We start from the raw sequence: 18,406 nt of genomic DNA, 5'->3' as shown, positions 1-18,406 counted from the left end.
AAAACTACTCCAGAATCACAAGCTCTATCTGCTGAGCTCCTCTTGGTACTGCCTTACATAACATCATCGAGGTGTTATATGAGAGGTGTAGTTGGGTCCCCACAGGAAACCGTGCCTGGAAACACAACTCAACTCATCTCGGTCCCATAGGGTCAGGAGTGTCATACTCAAACACAAGGAGGGACAGAACAGTTACTCAACATGTTACTTTTCCAATATTGGGTAGCAGCATTTTTAAGTCATAGGCCTCTTAAGATTAAGTTGTTGCACCAAGCGAAGGACCTGATAGAAAGTAGCTAGCCCTATTGTTACAGAAGCGGGGGGCTGGGGAGAGAGGAATCTGTGTCCAACTTTCCGCAGAAACTTTCAACCTAAGTTCCATCCCTTCTTCTGACAGACGCTACTTGGATGGGTCTAGTCCGCAGGCCATGTGAGTGAAAAGATCTGGAGAGTACGAGCAGCGGCACCTGGGACGGAACCCCTCTGATCTCCGGTTTTGCCAGATACCCAATGGGGACCTTTCGGTGGCAGAAGGTGGTTGCCAGGATCAAATGAGAAAAGACGCGCTGAAACGTCACGCTGCTGTCACCCAGGTACGGCGTTGCTGCGCTCCAGGTGTGCTCGCCTCGGCCTGGCCTCCCCACGGAGGACGGGCCGCGCCGGGAGACACCGACGAGAAGAGGCAGGAAGGTCACCCCGATCGCCGGGCCAGGCGGCGCGGCAGAGCCTCACTTCCCGGGCGCGTTCGGGCGAGGCGTTTCCAGGGGACCGGGCCGAGAGGCGGCACTCCCCGGGCTCCGCTCTGCGCCCGCCGCCGCCCTCCCGGCCCCGAGGCGCCGCTGACCCGGGTCCCCAGGCCGCCGGAGCTCGCGAGCCGCCGGGAGAGGTGAGGGCGGGTCGGGGAGGCGGGGACAGAGGCGGGGGCGGGGAGCCGCGGCGGTCCGGAGGCCCGCGAGCCCCGGGAAGCCCGCACCCGGGCCGCGGCGCGGGGAGGCGCTGGCGGAGCGACGGCCCCCGGGCCCTGCCCCAGGCCTCCGCGGGCCGCGCAGCAACTTCTCTTTGGCAGCCCCGGGGGCGCGCGGGCGCGCGGTCCCACTCGGCCACGCGCGTCCCCGGAGCCCAGCTCCCGCGCGCCCTCCGTCTATTTTTCCCCCCCCATCGCGTTCGTTCTCACACTCCAAAGTAGGTCACCGGGTGGAAGTTACACCAGGCGCAGCCCCTGGCTTTGATGCAAAGGCAGCTTTTCCGCTTCGGCTCCAGGGAGGGGCGGGGGGTGGGCGGTGCGGGAATGCTTTGCAACTATTCCGTTTCGTAGAGCTTCCCGCCCCCATACCTCGCGGCCAGGGCCAGCGACCGTGGCGTTGACCGTGGTCCGCAGAGGAGGGGAGGCGAGGAGCCTCCCTTCCACCCTAGTTGGGCCGGCCCCGCGCCTGCCCTCCCCGCCTCGGATCCGGAGGAGGGGGCGCGACAGGTCGCCTCCCGCGCTCTCGGGCGCCCGTGTCCCGGGTCTGACCGCCTGGGGTGAGTGCCTGCTCTTCCGCTGTGATTCCAGTAGCCAAGGGTGACCTGCTTACCTTGAAAACTTAGACGTGATCCGAACAGCGGAGCCTGGCGTGCAGGAAGGGACTGCGGGGATGGGCTTCGGATGTGACAGCGGATAAATCAGAACCCGGAGCTGCAGGAAACCTGTTTGGTGTCTAAAGGTGAAAATGAATTTGTGTTTTCCTGGAGTACACGTGTATCTTTCCTTTTGGAAGCTATCACTTGGGAATTGATTTTTAACTAGCTGGAGGCAATAAACGAACATAACTTGAAGCCAGAAAGTTTGTCAGGGAATATTTTTTAGTTGATATGGAAAAACTTACTGAAATAGTCCAAGCTGATGTCAAAAATACAGTTTAAGAAAGAATATCAAAACGAGATTGGCAGAATTTGTGTAGTATTTGCTCTGTGTCCTTACGTATTATCTGAGTTCTTAGTGACAAACGTTCTAAACGTGCGATGCATAGAAAGAGGGTACGGTTGTAAACAACTACCGCAAAGGTAAAGCTTTATATTGGTATGTCTGCATGCATTTAAATGCACACAGAATATTTCCTGTGGGCGAAAAGCTAGAACGCAGCTATGTCATTTGAGTTTAAGGTTACTGGCAATAATACAGGTTAACAGTTGGCTTTTAACTCCTTGTTTCAGGAGCTGAAGTACTATTATTCATGTGACATTAGCACAGCAAATCCTTGACATTTCTGACTGATGAACGGTTAATCTGTCTTGAAGTTTAGGAAGGAACAATTGTAGGTTTTTCTGTCCTGATGCCCGGCTGGAAACGCAGTATGAAGGAGTCTCCAGGGATGGTGAGGGCTGCTCTAGAGTAGCTCAGAGGGAAAGATCATTGAAGAGAATGAAAGCGACTCCCTGGTGGCCCCGATTGCCCATAACTTCTTTTAAAGTGGACCTTGACAGGTTGGAAAGGATCTATCTCCTCACCAAGGAAACTGCTCCAGAGAACTGCTTTCTTAATGCATTCGGTCAGATTTGAGAGGCGGGCTCTCTATAGACTCTTCTCTTAGTTCAGAAGAAATCCTTTTTCTAAGAAGATTCAATTAATGAAATGATGTTCTTTGGAAATACTTTGTCCTTTTGTGTGTCTGTCTCCATATAGCAAACGCATCAAGGTTTTAATAAGATTTTAGTGACCGGAGGGATGGGAAATGAAAAATGCTATGTCCTCATGGTTAACTCTGCCTTAAAGCAGAGGGGCAGTGGGGGGGAGGTGCTTTCCCAATACATCTTAACCCTCTGTGTACATAAATCTTCTAAAGCCAAATCCTAATGGGGATTAAGAAGCCTGTAAAGAAGGTATTAATACTTTCAGTATTTCTGATAGGTGGATACAGGGATATTTATATGCACTCCACTTGTAAAGAATTCATATGCGCCTTTAAAGAACATGTGTCCGAAATCTGAGACCCATTATGACGGACAATTATCAGCACTACCTTGAGGAAGGCAGAGGGCCAGAGAAGCTTGGCAATAAACAGGACCTCCGTGCTGAGGAAGAAATGCAACTAAATCCTGTGTTTACTGCATGTAGATGTTCCGATTCGTATTTTAAATGGGAACTGAATCAGCTCTCACGGTGATTTATAGCCTTTCTATGAAGTATCGTTGCGATCAAGCTGTCAGCACTTGCCTGTGCAGTCTTATGCTTTTAAGCGTAGATAAATTAGGACGTGTTCTAAGGAGAGTGGCAGCAAGGGATGAAGACTGCTTGGTGATTTACTTAAGGACAGACAGAAGGAACTAAATATGGAGGCTGATTCTGGTGCAGCTTGGTTGGTGGTCAGGGTGAAAGTGTGGGGGTGCTAACTGACCCACCGAACATCCCTTCACCTGTGTGATTCTCTTCTCTTGATGTCATCAGACAGCCTGAACCTCTAGCTAAGAGGTGTCCAAGAGGAGTTGCACCATTCAGTTTGGGTACTCACTTTCCAAACAAGGAAACACTTGGAGTTTGAGCTCTATCACCTGGACTGAATTGCCACATTTCCTCATCTGCGAAATGGGAATAATATTTCGTACTAAGGTGGTGCGTGCATGCATGCTAAGTCGCTTCAGTGGTGTCTGCCTCTTTGCGACCCTATGGACTGTAGCCCGTCAAGCTCCTCCGTCTGTGGGATTCTCCAGGCAAGAATACTGGAGTGGGTTGCCATGCCCTCTCCTGGGGATCTTCCCGACCCAGGGATCAAACCCGCATCTCTTATGTCTCCTGCAAAGGCAGGTGGGTTCTTTACCACTAGCGCCACCTGGGAAGCCCACCTAAGGCGGTAGTCGGGAGCAAATGGAATAACTGGTGTAAAATGCACATTGTGAGCTGTCTTACAAGAGAGACAAATATTATGGCTTAAATCTCATCTCCTAGGGCTGCAGAGGGGTTGCTGTGTAATTGATGGTAGAACTGAGTATTTGGGTGACTCATTCTCCTGTCCTGGTAAACTTATACTTTTGTACAATACATTACAGGGTACAATAGACTCTTAGCAATCAGTGTTTGGGGGGGAATTAGAGGCTTATACTGTCAAGCCTGTATCTCCTCCCCCATGGACAGACCACTGGCTTATCTAGCTGAACAAAGTTATGTGTAGTGGTTCTGAGAGGTAATGATGAGATAGCAGGGGGAGGAAGGAGATGAAATTCTAAAATCAAATTTAAATCTTTTATAAACTAGCTTCTGTTAATGCCATTAAAGTGTGGTTCTCACAAAACGATAAGAGTCCATAGTTTTCCCCTGGGCAGGTACATATTTAGAAATGGAGTAGTTGGGGCTGAAGCAGCAATATGACTCATGCAGGGTTTTATTCGTTAAGCATCCCTAAGTCACCTGAGACATCAAGCTAAAGCCTTCAGGATGCAAAAAAAGCAGACGTAACCCCTCCTGGAAGCATGGCTGCTGGTACTACACAGGTAAACCAATCATTACACCTGTGCTGAGTGCTGTGCAGAAACATGTCAAGGGAGGAGATGGGGAATTTGACCTGTGGAGGCAGGGAGGTCAGGAATATGTGCTTTAGGAAGTGATATTGGGGTTGGGAAAGATTAAAGCCTAGTGAACCTGCAGAGATTCTGTGTGCCTGCTGTGTGCAGGTTTCCTGATGAGGAGAGAACGAGCGGCAGAGAGAACAGATAGCTTTGCCGAGGGGGGCAGTCGTGTGTGAGTGGGGCTTGAACAGCAGGCTGGGCTGGGAGACACGCTTGCTTTTCTTTTACATTAAGAATTACATCTCCATCGAATCTTAATTGTTTTGTGTAAACAGTTTAGGATTTGTTTTTCTTACAGATTACTCTACTGAATTATAAAAAAACATACTGACAATCTTTTTTTTTTTTTAAAGCTGCTCAGAGCCTAAGCCAGTATTTACCATAATTGACTAGTCTGTCAACTCTTTGCATTATTAACTGTCTGACTTTAAAGCCATCTGGATTCATTTCCTTTTTAAAAATCTAATAGATTTTTGTTTAGACTACAGATTTTGCATATTTCCAGCTGCATGCACGCATGCTTAGTCATGTCCAACTCTGCAATTCCATGGGCTATAATTTCCAGCTACTAGATTTCTTTTTATCCATCTTATCTATTAAGAGAAAAAACACTATGTATAGACGGATTTGCCAGGTGGCGCTAGTGGTAAAGAAGCTGCCTGCCAGTGTAGGAGATTTGAGACATGGGTTCTATCCCTGGGTCTGGAAGATCCCCTGGAAGAGGGCACGGTAACCGACTCCAATATTCTTGCCTGGAGAATATATGGACAGAGGAGCCCAGAGGGCTTCAGTCCATGGCGTCACAAAGAGTTGGACACGACTGAAGCGACTTAGCATGCACACGTGTATAGGATAGCTGGAAATAAACAAAATATATGCATTTATCCAGTTTGAATCTATCTATTCAAGAGGTGATGGATTCGCTTGATTCTCTCCTGTGGAAAGTGCCCCTGCATCTGCATCTGGGACCCCATGAGCCCAGCTCTGTGACACTAACAGGTCCGACAGGGCAGTGCCACCCAGGCCAGGTCACGTGAGGGTGCTGGCAGAGAACTGTTGTCACCAGTGCCTGGTTTTGGATTTTTTTCCCTCTTCTCTTCTCTCTTCCCTTCTTTCCCCTTCCTTTCTCCCCTCTTGTTATTTTTCCTTTCATGTTTTTCTTTTTTTCTTTTTCTCCAAATGTCTATTTCTAAGCCTTTATGTTGTGGCCTCATCCTTGGGCCCTAAGAGTGGTGCCCTGATTTGGGGAGTTCTTGGTGGCAGGGCCTGTGACTTCTCCCTGGTCCTTAAGGAGTCACTGTGGAGGTCACAACCATTTTCCCGTTCGTGGTTCTCTCCAGGCTTTACCTGCTGTCCTGGGCACTGAAGGCTGTCATCTTTCCTTTCTCTTGTTTTAATGTCATGGTGCAGATAAGAGAAACTATCCCAGCTATTTTAAGCAGAAAGGGGTTTCATATGGGAAGTAGGTGCTCACAGGAAGGCTGGAAGGAAAGGCTGCTGCTCAGAGAGGAGAGGCTGCAGGCTGGGCTGGAGGGGTGAGCCCCAGATAGCTCCACGGAACTGGCGTCCTACAGTTGCTGCCGTCGTTGCCCAAGTCCGGAGGCTGGGAATCAGAGCCACTGCCTGAGCTGCTGACATCAGAGCTCACTCTCTGAGCTGTGTTCAGTGTTCAGAGAAGCTGCTGCATAGCGCCACTCCACACAGGAAGCTAGTAACAGAATCTGGTTACCAAGGACAGAAGCAAACCAGCGAACATCTTCCTTAGACACCCTCTACCTCGCTTCTCATCCAGGTTCTCTCACTTGGCAGAACCTAAGCTGTGCCCAGAACCCTGGCTGCAAGGGACTCTGGGAAATGTAGCTGATGGTTTTCCAGCCTAGAGACAGAGGAAGGCACACCTGGAGGAGACCAGAATGGATGCTGTGCGACACTCGATTTCCAACGCTTCCTGGAAACAGATTTCATCAGAGACTTAGCTAGAATATTTCATTCAAAGCAGAGAGATGATATATTGTAAGAATCAAAAAAGGATCCAGTTGCTAACCAATTTGCATTTCAAGCAGATGGATGTTACAGCCATTACAGATGAAATTGCTAGAAAAAGCATCAAGCAAATAAATCACTAAAATTCCTAAGCACCTACCCCTTCCTGTGGTGGTTCTATTTGAATATGAAATAATCTTCTTTTGTTTCAGTTTTGTAATTGAGGTAAAATACCAAGAAAACGATTTTTTAAAAGCTCCTCCCCACCCAAGTTCCAGAAAGCCTATCTACTTAATGAACAGCAATACAAAGGAGGAACTAGGGTCTGAGCAGGGATATAATAGCTTCTGGAAGGCTGGTTCTTTCATTAAATGAATTATCTGTGTGGCTGTGTTTCTACTGAATCTTTCTTTGCTCTGGAACTATAATGGTTTTTTTTTAGAGATTAAATAGAGAAATGTCCTGTTAATTGGGGATTAAAATAAGAGTATGCTTGAATTCACTCTAATTACTTATTTCTTACTCTGAGGCTTTTCAGATTTTTTTTTTTGAGTTATTAAAGTAAATATGATTGAAAGTGAAAGTGAAAGTCATTCAGTCATGTCCAACTCTTTGCAATGCCATGAACTCTATACAGTCCATGGAATTCTCCAGGCAAGAATACTGGAGTGGGTAGCCTTTCCCTTCTTTAGGGAATCTTCCCAACCCAGGGATCGAACCCAAGTCTCCCACATTGCTGGAAGATTCTTTACCAGCTGAGCCACAAGGGAAGTCCAAGAATACTGGAGTGGGTAGCCTATCCCTTCTCCAACAGATCTTCCCAACCCAGGAATTGAACTGGGGCCTCCTGCATTGCAGGCAGATTCTTTATCAACTGAGCTATCAGGGAAGCCCTGATTTGAAGATCAAATATGATTTGGTCTTTACAGTTCCTAAGTAACTCATTATCATTTATTTGTACTCAGAAATTATATTAGCACATCTAGGAATTAAGTATTAATTATTGAATGAAATCATTTTATATTTGCTTCTGATATTTGAACCTAAAAATTAGAGAACAGCAGCTGAGGGAGATGGAGTTACTTAGTGAATGTTAGTCTAATACATATATAATATCTAATTGATTTTCATGTCTCAAAAGGTGAGAGTTCATTCAGAGATCTGCTTTGGTTGGTAATGAAAGAATTTAAATGCAGAATTATAAATGCTGCCTGGGATAAACCACACTATCATACTATAGGTCCAGTGGTGACAGCAAGAGTTCAGCCACTCGGCCCCATGTCACCATAAATAAACACATCAAAATAAAAACAGTACTCTTTCTCTATAAATGCAGCTTCAGGACAAATGCATTCTCTTCCACAGTGAGCCCCCAACTAAGCCCATGTACAATATATTCTCAGGGAGGAACTGGTTGAATCTAACCTTAATCGGATTCACTGTGAGGAATAGTAAGTGGTATTCACCTTTGTATGTTACAGTAACACACAAATGACCTAATTCCAGCTTTTCCCCACCCTCCTCTTTTTCTCTCTCATTCCTATTTGAGTAAATATTCAAGAGAAAAACCTGGCTTTTTCCTCCCTCTTGGCTATAAACATGATGAGTTCTTGTCTTCAGCTATATGGAGCTTAAAGATTAAGTTGTAGGATACAACTCTGTTGTTTTTTTTTAAGATTGAAAATCAGAATGGTCTTTCGATTTGCCAAGTGTATTATAGAGCAGAAGAACATCCAAATCTTAAATCACTGGTTAGATCACTGATGTGCCAAATTGAATCAGGGATATGGGCAGAGAGACCATGGGGTTGTGATATATTTTTTAAGGCAAAATTTATATGACACACCCACAGCTAACATCATACTAAACAATGAAAATGGAAAGCTATCCCTCTGACATCAGGAACAAGGACGCCCACTCTCAACACACTTATTCAATATGGTACTGAAATTAGGCAAGAAAAATAAATAAAAAGCATCCAAATTGAAAAGGAAAAACTTTCACTATTTGAAGATGACATGATTTTATATATAGAAAATCCTAATGACCCCACCACAAACTATTAGAAATAATGAACTATTAGAAGTAAAGCCTCAGGGTGCAAAGTCAATATATAAAATAGTATTTTGCATTTCTATACACTAGTAACAAACTAATATTAGTATTATGTGTTGCCAAAGTGCGCACTAACAACACACTAGCAGAAAAAGAAATTGAGAAAACAATCCAATTTATAAAAGTCACAACAAAAGGAATAATATAATCTAGGAATAAATTTAATCAAGGAAGTGAAAGACTGGCACCCTGAAAACTATAAGACATTACTAAAAGAAATTAAAAAAAGACAAAAGAAACTGAAAGATATTACATGCTCATGATTGGAAGAATTAACATTGTTAAAATTTACATATTATCGAAAACAATCTACAGGTTAAGTGCAATACCTATCAAAATTTCAACATTTTTCACAGAAATAGAACCAAAACCCCTAAAATGTATTTAGAGCCACAAAAGATCCCAAATAAGCAATCCGGAGAAAAAAATAATAAAGCTGGATTTGATTTTAAATCATACTATAAAATTATACTGCCTAATTTTAAATTATACCATAAAAACATAGTAGTAAAAACAGCATGGTATTGGCAGAAAAACAGACACACAGATCAACAGAACAGAATTGAGAGCCCAGAAATAAACCTCTACACATATGGACAATTAATTTACGGCAAAAGAGCAAAGAACATACAAGGAGAAAGGATAGTCTCTTCAATAAATGTTCTTGGAAAAACTGAACAGCCACATGCAAAAAATGAAATTATATTAGTCTTAGTTCAGTTCAGTCGCTCAGTCGTGTCTGACTCTTTGCGACCCCATGAATCACAGCACGCCAGGCCTGCCTGTCAATCACCAACTCCCAGAGTTCACTCAGACTCACGTCCATCGAGTCCGTGATGCCATCCAGCCATCTCATCCTCTGTCGTCCCCTTCTCCTCCTGCCCCCAATCCCTCCCAGCATCACAGTCTTTTCCAATGAGTCAACTCTTCACATGAGGTGGCCAAAGTACTGGAGCTTCAGCTTTAGCATCATTCCTTCCAAAGAAATCCCAGGGCTGATCTCCTTCAGAATGGACTGGTTGGATCTCCTTGTAGTCCAAGGGATTCTCAAGAGTCTTCTCCAACACCACAGTTCAAAAGCATCAATTCTTTGGCGCTCAGCCTTCTTCACAGTCCAACTCTCACATCCATACATGACCACAGGAAAAACCATAGCCTTGACTAGACGGACCTTAGTCGGCAAAGTAATGTCTTTGCTTTTGAATATACTGTCTAGGTTGGTCATAACTTTTCTTCCAAGGAGTAAGCGTCTTTTAATTTCATGGCTGCAGTCACCATCTGCAGTGATTTTGGAGCCCAAAAATATAAAGTCTGACACTGTTTCCACTGTTTCCCCATCTATTTCTATTTCTATGTTAGTCTTAAACCATACACAAATAGAAACTCAAATTGGATTAAAGCCTGATGTAAGAACTGAAACCACATAACTACTAGAAGAAAACATAGGCAATCTCTTTGCAGCTGGTCTTAGTAATGTCTTTCTGGACATGTCTCCTCAAGCAACAGGAACAAAATCAACCATGAAACAAATGGGATGACATCAAACTAAGAAGCCTCTTCACAGCAGAAGGAACCATTAACAAAATGAAAAGACAGCCTAACAAGCGGGAGAAGATATTTGCAAATGATGTATCCAATAAGGGCTTAATATCTAAAAAATTACCAAGAACTTCTACAACTCAACAATAAAACAGCCAGACAACCCAGTTAAACACAGGCAGAGGAGCTGAATAGACATTTTCCCAGAGAAGACATGCAGATGGCCAACAGGCACATGAAAATATGTCCAATATCACAAATTATCCGGGAAATGCAAATCAAAGCCGCAATGAGGTATCACCTCATAGCCATCAGAATGGCTATCATCAAAAACACAAGAAACAGCCAGTGTTGGAAAGGCTGTGGAGAAAAGGAACCCCACATATACTGCTGGTGGGAATGCAAACCAGTGCAATCACTTATGGAAAACAATATGAAGATTCTTCAAAAAATTAAGACTAGAACTTCCATATGATCCAGCAATTCTGTTCCTGGATATTTATTTAAAGAAATAAAAACACTAATTCTAAAAGATATATACACCATCACGTTCATTGTACTACTTAAAACAGCCAATATACGGAAACAAAGGCCTACTGATGGATAGATGGACAAAGAAGATGTGGTTTATGTACACAACGGAATATCGCTTAGCCATAAAAAGATATAACCTTCCATTTACTACAACACTGAGCTTGAACATATGGTAAGTGGAATAAGTCAGATGGAGAAAGACAAATACCATGTATTTTCACTCTTACGTGGAATATAGAACAAAACAAAATAAATGAACAAACCAAAATTTGAAAACCACAAACAAACATACAGGTACAGAGAACAGAGAAGTGGTTATGCAGTGTGAGGAGGACAAAATGGGTCAATGGATTGATTATACAGTGTAAGTGAGAAATAGATTTAAGGGCCTAGATCTGATAGAGAGAGTGCCTGATGAACTATGGAATGAGGTTCGTGACATTGTACAGGAGACAGGGATCAAGACCATCCCCATGGAAAAGAAATGCAAAAAGGCAAAATGGCTGTCTGGGAAGGCCTTACAAATAGCTGTGAAAAGAAGAGAGGCAAAAAGCAAATGAGGAAAGGAAAGATACAAGCATCTGAATGCAGAGTTCCAGAGAATAGCAAGGAGAGATAAGAAAGCCCTCTTCAGCGATTAATGCAAAGAAATAGAGGAAAAGAACAGAATGGGAAAGACTAGAGATCTCTTCAAGAAAATTAGAGATACCAAGGGAACATTTCATGCAAAGATGGGCTCGATAATTAAGAAGAAGTGGCAAGAATACACAGAAGAATTGTCAAAAAAGATCTTCACGACCCAGATAATCATGATGGTGTGATCACTAATCTAGAGCCAGACATCTTGGAATGTGAAGTCAAGTGGGCCTTAGAAAGCATCACTACGAACAAAGCTAGTGGAGGTGATGGAATTCCAGTTGAGCTGTTTCAAATCCTGAAAGATGATGCTGTGAAAGTGCTGCACTCAATATGCCAGCAAATCTGGAAAACTCAGCAGTGGCCACAGGACTGGAAAAGGTCAGTTTTCATTCCATTCTCAAAGAAAGGCAATGCCAAAGAATGCTCAAACTACCGCACAATTGCACTCATCTCACATGCTGGTAAAGTAATGCTCAAAATTCTCCAAGCCAGGCTTCAGCAATACGTGAACCGTGAACTCCCTGATGTTCAAGCTGGTTTTAGAAAAGGCAGAGGAGCCAGAGATCAAATTGCCAACATCTGCTGGGTCATGGAAAAAGCAAGAGAGTTCCAGAAAAATATCTATTTCTGCTTTATTGACTATGCCAAAGGCTTTGACTGTGTGGATCACAAAAAACCGTGGAAAATTCTGAAAGAGATGGGAATACCAGACCACCTAACCTGCCTCTTGAGAAATCTGTATGCAGGTCAGGAAGCAACAGTTAGAACTGGACATGGAACAACAGACTGGTTCCAAATAGGAAAAGGAGTATGTCAAGGCTGTATATTGTCACCCTGCTTATTTAACTTATATGCAGAGTACATCATGAGAAACGCTGGACTGGAAGAAACACAAGCTGGAATCAAGATTGCCAGGAGAAATATCAATAACCTCAGATATGCAGATGACACCACCCTTATGGCAGAAAGTGAAGAGGAACTAAAAAGCCTCTTGAGGAAAGTGAAAGAGGGGAGTGAAAAAGTTGGCTTAAAGCTCAACATTTAGAAAACGAACATCATGGCATCCAGTCCCATCACTTCATGGGAAATAGATGGGGAAACAGTAGAAACAGTGTCAGACTTTATTTTTGGGGGTTCCAAAATCACTGCAGATGGTAATTGCAGCCATGAAATTAAAAGACGCTGACTCCTTGGAAGAAAAGTTATGACCAACCTGGATAGCATATTCAAAAGCAGAGACATTACTTTGCCGACTAAGGTCCGTCTAGTCTAGGCTATGGTTTTTCCTATGGTCATGTAGGGATGTGAGAGTTGGACTGTGAAGAAGGCTGAGAGCTGAAGAATTGATGCTTTTGAACTGTGGTGTTGGAGAAGACTCTTGAGAGTTCCTTGGACTGCAAGGAGATCCAACCAGTCCTTTCTGAAGGAGATCAACCCTGTGATTTCTTTGGAAGGAATGATGCTAAAGCTGAAACTCCAGTACTTTGGCCACGTCATGTGAAGAGTTGACTCATTGGAAAAGACTGTGATGCTGGGAGGGATTGGGGGCAGGAGGAGAAGGGGACGACCGAGGATGAGATGGCTGTATGGCATCACGGACTCGATGGACGTGAGTCTGAGTGAACTCTGGGAGTTGGTGATGGACAGGGAGGCCTGGCGTGCTGCGATTCATGGGGTCGCAAAGAGTCAGACGTGACTGAGTGACTGAACTGAACAGAACTGAACTGTACAGTGATAAGAAACTTAACTTTTAGTGGTGAGCACACTGCAGTGTATACAGAAGTCAAAATATAATGCTGCACACGTGAAATGCATATCATGTTACAAACCAGTATTACCTCAATTAAAAAAAAAAAAGGTTTTTTGGGTTTAAAGAAGTAAAGCGTTTGTAAGAATGGGGGGCTGCTTTTGGTATTTCAGTCACTGTTTGGCAAGTAATCAGTAATTTTTTTAAAATGTGAAGGGTGGCATCAAGGAAAGGGGAACCTCATTCTGATCAAGGATTTCAGTCCTATGACCACATGAAATTCAATTCCAAGAATTGGCTTGGAAGCAGACTTTACCCCAGAACCTCTAGCTGACAGCTCACCCTGGCTGATTATCTTGGTCTCAGTCTTAACCATAGTCGGAGCGGAAAATTCAGCTATGTTGTGCCAAACATCTAACCAACAGAGTTATGAGCAAATAGATAAGTGTTGTTTTAAATTAAAAAATAAAAATACTGGAGACTGTAGCATTCTCCAGGACATCGTGTTTATAATTAGAGTGATTCTAGAAAATGCAGGCATATTCTAAATGTTAAGATGTTTCCAAATGAAGATGGCAATACAATGATTTATGCAATCACAAAACAAAACCAGGGTGATCATGTGACTTATTGTTCAACCTGGGACACTTTTGAGAGCAAAAAGCCGGGGCACTGCAGGCAGACCTTGTTATATTGTGCTTCATTTTATTGCACTTTGCGGATTTTGTCCCGCCTACAAATTGAAGGTTGGAGGCAGCCCTGCATCGAGCCAGTCTATCAGTGCCAATTCTCCAACAGCATGTGTTCACTTTGTGCCTTTGTGTCACTTTTTGGTAATTCTCACAATATTTCACATTTTTTCATTGTTGTTATATTTGCTATGTTGATCTGTGATCAGTGAGCTTTGATGTTAACTACTGCACAAAGATTAAGACTCCCTGAACGCTGAGATGACAGTTGGCATTTTTAGCAATAAAGTATTTTTTAATTAAGGTACATACATTTTTTTATACATAATGCTGTTGCACACTTATAGGCTACAGTATATTACAGACATAACTTTTATTGTAATGGGAACCAAAATTTCATGTTCTTCACTTTATTGCAATATTTGCTTTATTGCAGTGGTCTGGAACCAAACCCACAATATTTTCAAGGTCTGCCTGTATTAATGAATGCCTGGGGAAAAAAAGCATGGGTGGGGACTGCCCCAGCAAGCCTGGACTTAAGATCTCACCCAAGATTAAGGTGTTGTGTAGCATTATTGCATTAATTGCAACAGTGACTTTCATAAAACTGACCATTTTAACCATTTTTAAGTCTGTAATTCAGTGGCATTAAGTACATTCATACTGCTGTGCAATCATCATCATTCATCTCCGAATGTTTATCATCTTACAAAGCTGAAACTACACCTATTAAACAGCAACTCCCCATTTACCTCTCCTCCCAGCTCCTGGCAACCACAGTTTCTACTTCCTGTTTCTATGAGTTTGACTACTCTGCTGCTGCTGCTGCTAAGTCGCTTCAGTCGTGTCCGACTCTGTGCAACCCCATAGACAGCAGCCCATGAGGCTCCCCTGTCCCTGGGATTCTCCAGGCAAGAACACTGGAGTGGGTTGCCATTTCCTTCTCCAATGCACGAAAGTGAAAAGTGAAAGTGAAGTCGCTCAGCTGTGTCCGACTCTTAGCGACCCCATGGACTGCAGCCCACCAGGCTCCTCCATCCATGGGATTTTCCCAGCAAAAGTACTGGAGTGGGGTGCCATTGACTACTCTAGGTACCTTATATTAGTGGGATCACACGGTATTTGTCCTTTTGTGACTGCCCTAATCACTTAGCAAAATATACATTGATGCCGAAGCATATATCAGAGTTGTACTTCTTTTTAAGCCTGAATAGTATTTTTCTGTGGGTTTCCCTGTGGCTCGGTGGTAAAGAATCTGCCTGCCGATGCAGGAGACACATGTTCAATTCCTGGGTTGGAAGATCCTCTGGAGGAGGAAATGGCAACCCACTCCAGTATTCTTGCCTGGAGAATCCCACAGACAGGAGTCTGGTGGTCCATGGGGTGGCAAGGACACGGTCCAATAGAGCTGGACACGGCTGAGTGACTAAACACCACAAGTATTCTTCCGTATGTATATACACATTATGTTAATTCATTCATCTCTAAGTGGATACTTGAGTCGCTTTGGCAGTTGTGAATAATGCTGCTATGGGCATGGGTGTGGAAATCTCTCCACAAGTCCTTGCTTCCAATTCTTTGGGATATAGATCCACCATATTGATTTTTAAATGAAGTTAAAAATGGAAGGGGAAAAGAACATTATCTCCTGTCAGGATCTTTTTCATTACACTTCTCCAGCATCATACTTTGTTGGGCGGAAGTCCAGCGCTGACTCTGCAGAATTCATCAGCGAAAGGAATCTGGGATCATTTAAACTAGCTGCCTGCTGATAAAAGCACCCAGGGTCTCGAATTCCATCCTCACACAAGGAAGCGAGCTCTTCTGTCACAACGGTCATAACGCGCTGACCACAGATGTTTTTAAGAGAAAAGGCGTGGCATCTAGGATGTCATCATTGGAGTCAGGGAACAGCCTCCAGCAGCATAAAGAACCAGGGGATCAACAGCATGAGATCAAACAGAACTAGTCCACGTGACCAAAAATGTGACACAGGGGACATGAACTTCCTGGAAACAGGCAACAAACCGACAACCACCTGTTGGCTTGGACGGGGAGACGAAAGGAGACAGGCAGCAGAATGTGGTCCTTCTACATAAAGAGAAAAATATTCTTCCTTTGGCCACGGAAGTAGGTAATAATGTCAAATTAGGGGGCTTGGGATGGACATGTACACACTGGTTTATTTAAAATGTATAACCAACAAGGTCCCACTGTATAGTACACCGAACTCTGCTCAATGTTATGTGGCAGCCTGGAAGGGAGGGGCGTTTGGGGGTCAAGGGACACATGTAAATGTATGGCTGCATTCCTTCGCTGTTCACCTGGAGCCATCACAACATTATTAATCAGCTATGTGCTGTGCTTAGTCGCTCAGTCGTGTCCAACTCTTCGTGACCCCATGGACTATAGCCCACCAGGCTCCTCTACCCATGGGGATTCTCCAGCCAAGAATACTAGCCTAGTGGGTAACCTATCCCTACTCCAGGGGATCTTCCCAACCCAGGAATCAAACCGGGGTCTCCTGCATTGCAGGCGGATTCTTTACCAGCTGAGCTCCCAGGGAAGCGCTGATTCATTGCCTATACACCAATACAAAATAAGAAAGTTAAAAAAAAAATGATGCATCTGATCTCAACTTATTAGTCCCTTTACGGAAATTGTTGTTATTTAGTCGCTCAGTCATGCCCTGACTCTTTGGCAACCCCATGGACTGTAGCCCACCAGGCTCCTTTGTCTTGAGGGTTCTCCATATAAGAATCCTGGAGTAGGTTGCCATTTCCTCCTCCAGGGGATCTTCCCGACCCAGGGATCAAACCCACGTCTCCTGCGTTGGCAGGGAGATTCTTTACCATCTGAGCCACCAGGGAAGACCTTTATGGAAATAGAAACATTAAAATATGGCCCTTCATTTGAAATTTTTTAATTTGGTTTCCATTGGGGGTTTATAGATCTGGACAGTAATACTGACATGTCTGGAACAAACAAAGAATTGCCACATTTGCTGGGTGGGAATTGCTCCCTCTCTTGAAGTCTCATTGGCAGATACCAGCCTTCTGTGGAGTCAACCAAGAAATCTCATTCATCTGTAATAGCAGACTTGAAGAAACTTAATAAACTTTTGGTGATCAGCAGTAACTGAGCTTCAGAAAATATATCTGCAGAAGTTACCTGCCAGCCAGAGATGATAGCTGAGAGCCCAACAGGTGTTAAGGAGCATTGAGAAAAGAAGACCCAAAGTGAATATCTCATGGGTGCCGAAAGTGAACAGCATCCACAAGTCTGCTGGAATTAGACTGCACTTGTATTGCTGAGTACCAAAAAATTATCAGGCAAATCCACACAAAACCCTGCACACACATGTTTATAACGCAAACATCCCAAATTCACAAATAATCAAGATGTCCTCCAACAGGTGAATGGACAAACTGTCTGTTCATACAGTGGTATACTAGTCTCTAGCTGTTGTTGTTGTTGGTGGTGGTGGTGGTGGGTTTTTTTTGGCTGCAGCATGCACAACTTCCCTGACCAGGAATTGAACCCACACTCCTTTCATTGGTGGTGTGGAGTCTTAACCACTGGGCCACCAAGGAAGTCCTGGAATATTATTCCGTGATGAAAATGTCTATGAAGCTACAGAAAGACATGGAGAAGGAACTTTAAGTGCATAACTGCTAAGTCAATAAACCAGGCTGAAAAGGCTAAATTCTATATAATCCCAATTTTTAGACATCTGGGAACAACTACAAAGACAGTAAAAAGATCAGTGTTTGCCAGGGGTTTTTGGTGGGGAAAAAGAGGTGAACTAAGTGGACACAGAGGGTTTTATGGCAGTGAAACTATTCTGCATGGTGTGTGGGTAATTGTGGATACATGACATGTTGCATGTGGCAAAGCCCATAGTACACAATTATACAAACTGTGAAGTCTACTGCCTACTATGGACACATTAATAATAATGCATCACGATTTGCTCATCAGTTGTAACCAAAGTTCCACACCAGTGCAAGATGTTAATTTTTAAATTACCTAAATATTAAAAAATATATATTAATAGGTACTTCATGTGCTAGAGAAGAAAATGTAAAGAATGTTGCCTTCAGTAGGCCAGGTAATGGCATGTCAGGGAACATGGCTCAATTCAGGGACATTAATAAATGAGAGCATTTCTGTCATTCCAGTCCCAGCTGGAACATTTTACAAGCAGCACTTACCCTAGGCACTGACACTTCACCCAAGCTCTTAGGAGATGAGGAAGATGTACTCAGTGAGACTTCTAAGCAGACTACTTCTTGCCATCCAGTTGAATATGGGGTAAAGACTAGGACCAGAGCCCAGAGAATCCACTGACAGGCCTGAAACCAGAGAAAAGGTCGCTTCTGAAGCAGTCAAGGCCATTCATCATCAAGGCCCTCCAACCTTCTATCATTAATTTTTCCCTCCTGCAGACACTGCCGGGATTCTCCAGGCTGGCTTTCCTCTGCAGGAAGCTCTTGAGACTTTGCATCTAGTTGGCAGAAATGCAAACCTACCTTTTCTTGTTTCGCAAGCCAAGAATGTTATATTTCCCACATGACCATGAAAAATCGGGCCAGACGATCCGCCATTCCCTTAAAAAAGC

General features: G+C 43.9%; 1 protein-coding gene across 5 annotated transcripts in view; it reads left to right on the top strand.

Annotated features, from left to right (window-relative positions):
• Positions 1–584: 584 nt before the first annotated feature.
• The window catches only part of TRMT9B (tRNA methyltransferase 9B (putative)), a 61,658-nt gene continuing 43,836 nt past the window's right edge, over positions 585–18,406 (top strand). The window contains exons 1-2 of one of the 5 annotated variants that reach the window (XM_069573143.1): positions 620–886; positions 1,553–1,703. The gene's annotated coding sequence lies outside the window, so the exon portion shown is untranslated. The other 4 variants (XM_069573144.1, XM_069573145.1, XM_069573142.1 and 1 more) reach the window with 4 other exon arrangements.

This window comes from Ovis canadensis, chromosome 26, assembly GCF_042477335.2.
Source record: "Ovis canadensis isolate MfBH-ARS-UI-01 breed Bighorn chromosome 26, ARS-UI_OviCan_v2, whole genome shotgun sequence".
NCBI lineage: Eukaryota > Metazoa > Chordata > Mammalia > Artiodactyla > Bovidae > Ovis > Ovis canadensis.
The sequence above is the reverse complement of the archived record's forward strand: the minus strand, read 5'-3'. Positions and strand labels throughout refer to the sequence as shown.